Below are 4,470 nucleotides of genomic sequence, written 5' to 3'. Positions count from 1 at the left end.
GAACAAAGATCCTTGTTGCTTGGGTGAGGAACACAGCCGGGCTCTTGTCCGTTCGGGAGCTTTTGACGTTGTGCGGCAACGCAGGCTCCGGTGGGCTTCTTGCTTGGCTAGGGTGTGCGCGGTGCGTCTCTTGTCACAGCGGAGCCAGACGAGGTGTCAACTTCGCCATTACCGCGACGTAGAAGACGCGGCGGTCTCACCATGGTTGTGCTCTCGGCCATGGTGAGCGTGCCCGTGCATGTGCGCTCCTGCTCTGATGTACATCGTCATGGCTGGGGGTCCTCCTTTTGGCTGATGGCAGCGCGCACGGCGCGTCCAGGGTCTCGGCAAGCGTGGTTTTGGCAGTCTCCCAAACTAACCAGTTGGGCTAGGCCGGTGCTTAAAGCTCCAGCAAGGTCTCGATCGTGGCGGTATACGTTCCATTTGGCTAGGGAGGTGGTCTCAGTGAAGATGGCTCACCGTAGGGTTTGTGGCGGTAGGATGGCAGTGCGGTGGCGAGGCGAGGCCGTGGTGAGGTGTTGCAGTGCCATGCCGATCAGCTACGTCATTGTAGCTGATCGGGGCGGGGCTCCAGGCTCCGGCAAGGTCCTCTCTGCAGTGGCTTCCTTCTCCGCGCCACTCCTTCTCCTCTCGTCCCTCGGCTTAGTGTACTAGTGCGAACCACACGACGGCGGTGGGGTGTGGTGAGGTGCTAGGGTTCGGGGCTCCTCCTTTTATAGGCGAAACTCTAGGCTCCAATGGCGGATGGCTAGTGATGCGTGCGACGCATCCGACGGCTATCGAGCGGTAGCGTAGGTGCGGCGCAAGGGGAGACAGGGCCATGCTCCTTGCGTGACCCCCTGGCCCACACCTGCCACGCTGGTTGGCTTTCGGTCGCATAGGCGGTTGAGGCGTGGGTGAGGAAGACGACACTGTAGGCGGGGTGGCTGACAGACGGGGTCCAGCGGGCAGTGGCTGCGAGGGAGGCGGACGGGGGCGCGGGCGTGGGCGACGCGCTGGGCTGCTCGTGGGCCAGTCGCACGGTCACGTGAGTTGGCCTGCACGCATTGCAGGGCTGGGTTGCGGGCTGAGCAGGCCGTGTTGGCCTGCGAGGCCTTCTTCTTTCCTTTTTAATCATTTATCCTTAGGTTTGAATAATAATTTCTTTATGGAGTGTTTCCTTAAAGGAGTTTTCAAGCATTACATTAAAGCAACTGAAAATCCAAATCACCATGTGAGTTGACAATATATGCCATGTTTCATTTGTTAATAATTAAATACACATGATAACAAATGACATGCCATGCTCATGAAATTGTCTAATTGGGTTACTTCTAATGCAACACCTAGGGTTGGCTCCTACGGTGTCACTCATCATCATCATATGGGAGTTTTGAGAAAAATTTTGTAGTTGGTATTTTTGGTGTATGGATTTTTGGGTTGTTACAGTCCTACCCCCTTAACAGAATCTCATCCCCGAGATTAAAGCGTAACGTACTCTTCAAAAAGGTAGGGATATCGTAGCCAGAGGTCAGACTCTTTCTCCCATGTTGCTTCTCTCTCAGTATGATTACTCCATTGAATCTTGCACATAGGAATAGTCTTGCTACGGGTCTCTTTGGTATCTCTATCCAGAATTCTGATAGGATGTTCTCTATACTCAAGTGTATCTTGAATGTCAAGTGTACCAGTTGGGACTGCTTCATCGGGTACTCTTAAACATTTGCGTAGCTATGAGACATGGAATACGGAGTGTACACCCATCAATTCCTCAGGTAACTCAAGTTTGTAGGAGAGCTTTCCAATTCTCTTGCAAATCTTATATGGGCCAACAAATCTAGGGGCAAGCTTGCCTTTCACATGGAATCTAACCGTTCCACGTAGTGGGGATACCTTGAGATAGACAAAGTCTCCCACATTGAACTCAAGTTCTCTTCTCCTTTTGTCGACATAGCTCTTGTATCGACTTTGAGCAATTTTCAAATTCTCCTTCACTTGTGCAACTCCTTCTTCTGCATCTTGAATCTTAGCGGAGTCAAAGAATGATCTTTCCCCCGGTTGGGACCACATCAAAGGTGTCTTACAAGGTCTGCCATATAGAGCTTCAAATGGCGACATCTTGATACTAGCTTCGTAGCTGTTGTTGTAAGAGAACTCTGCATAAGGTAGGCATTTCTCCCAATTAGAGCCATAATTCAGTACACTAGCGCGAAGCATGTCTTCTAAGATCTGATTTACTTGTTCTGTCTGTCCATCTGTCTGTGGGTGATAAGCGGTGCTGAAATCAAGTTTGGTTCCAATGGACTTGTGCAGAGCTTCCTAAAATTGGGACACAAACTGAGAACCACGATCAGATACAATACTAGAGGGAGCTCCATGCAGTCTAAGAATATGCTCAATATATAGATCTGCTAATTTTTCGGCATTGGTCTTGGCCTTAACTGGTACAAAGTGAGCAATCTTGGTCAAACGATCAACAATCACCCAGATAGAATCGTTGCCTTTCTGTGAATGGGGCAATCCAACTATGAAGTCCATGGATATGCTCTCCCATTTCCACTCGGGAATGTCAAGAGGCTTTAGCAATCCTGTAGGCCTTTGATGTTCAGCCTTGACTCTATTACCGGTGTCACATCGTGCCACATGTCCTACAATGTCTGTCTTCATGCCTTTCCACCAAAAGTGTTTCTTCAAGTCTTGATACATCTTTGAATTTCCAGGGTGAATACAGTACTTGGAATCATGGGCTTCTAACAGAATTTCCTCTCGTAGTACTAGGTCAGATGGAACACAGATTCTGTTCTTGAACCAGATAGTTCCTTGTTCATCTTCCTGGTGGTTGGTCTTGTAGCCTAGTTTCATCAGACCATGGAGATACTCAATCTCTTCACAGCTTCTCTGAGCTTGACGGATGCGATCTGTGAGATCATACTATATGTGGAGCTCATTCAGCAAGCCATGCGGTAGTATCTCTAGTTGGAGATCATCAATCTCTTCTTTGAGCTCAGGTGGTACGGATTCAGTGATCAAGGCATGACAGTAACTCTTACGACTGAGAGCATCTATGACTACGTTAGCTTTTCCTAGATGATAATGAATTTCTAGGTCGTAGTCCTTGATTAACTCTAGCCAATGGCGTTGCCTCATATTCAAATCTTCTTGAGTGAAAAAGTACTTCAAGCTCTTATGATCTGTGTAGATACCACACTTGTTTCCTATCAAGTAGTGCCTCCAGATCTTCAAGGCATGCACGACTGCTGCTAACTCAAGATCATGAGTTGGATAACGGTTCTCGTGGTCCTCCTCACGATGGTTGAGCTCGTCCTGTAGCTTGGCAACTGTCTCTAGTAGACTAGCTTGCTCCTGTGCTCCCTGCGAATCTCGTTCCTAGTACTCCCACCGAAGGGCCTAGTCCTGACGTCTCCTCTGCTCTAACTGGGTCATGTACCTATCCTGCTCTAGTAGGTGAATAGCTGAGACATGAAGGCATCTATCCTCCTCGGCAAGGATAACTCTGCCTGCTGTGAAACTCTGCTCACTGGGGGTAAGGCTGAGGTCGAGGGCCTAGGGGAGCAGATGGAACTCTGTCGTCTTCAGGTGCTCGTAGTGGTCCCTCATCACTCTGCGAAGTGCCTTGTGTGAGATAGCTCGCAGTCCCTCCTCGGCTGTGTCCTCTATAGTCAACTCGGTGAAAGCTGGGACAGAAGGTAAAGTAGTGCTAGCTGGGAACTCGACTGAGGTGACGATCGGTCCTTCAATTCCTCCTTCCTGGGCTGGCTTCCCGGTGCAGGTGATCTTGACAAGCTCATCGGGGACTCCTAACATGACGAGAACTCGGCAGAGGGTCTGTGCAAAACCCTCGAGCTCACGTAGGTCAAAGGTAAGCTTGGTGTGGTCCAGAGGTAGCGGTCCTAGAGGCGGCCAGTCAACATTCGCTGCCATCTGCATGTTTTAAGGAACGGGTGTTAGCAGGTCAATATTAGATAAGCCTTGCATAAAAGTAAATGCAGGGTCGGTATATAACTGAAAGAAGGGCTGTTCACGTCCTATTCTATCGTCCATTGCTAAGGGTTTCGTCCTAAGGTCAAGTATGGCTCTAATACCAACTGAAACAACCTCGATTTCCACGATGGGAAATCCACAGAGTTGAAGTGTAATAAGACCGTGGTAGATCATATTACCCAAATTCCAGTCGAATATCACAACCATACAACGATAATATCAGAGTACAAATAGTGCGGAATTATATAAATTATTACATCGCCGCATTGGCGGAATCAAAAGTAGCATTCATTCAGAACAGCTTGGAGATAGGATTGCCAAACTCGAGCGTAGGCACGAATCCCTCAATTGTCACACTCCCTGGAGCTATACTCCTTAGCAGAACCTGTATGCCAAAATTTATCAGTACGATTTGTACTGGCCACTCCCAACCTTATGAGCATTGCTTTGTGGAAATTGGATGCAAGTTGGATATAGTCAAAAGGAACC

This window comes from Miscanthus floridulus, chromosome 9, assembly GCF_019320115.1.
Source record: "Miscanthus floridulus cultivar M001 chromosome 9, ASM1932011v1, whole genome shotgun sequence".
NCBI classification, from domain to species: Eukaryota; Viridiplantae; Streptophyta; class Magnoliopsida; order Poales; family Poaceae; genus Miscanthus; species Miscanthus floridulus.
This window is presented reverse-complemented; position numbering follows the sequence as displayed.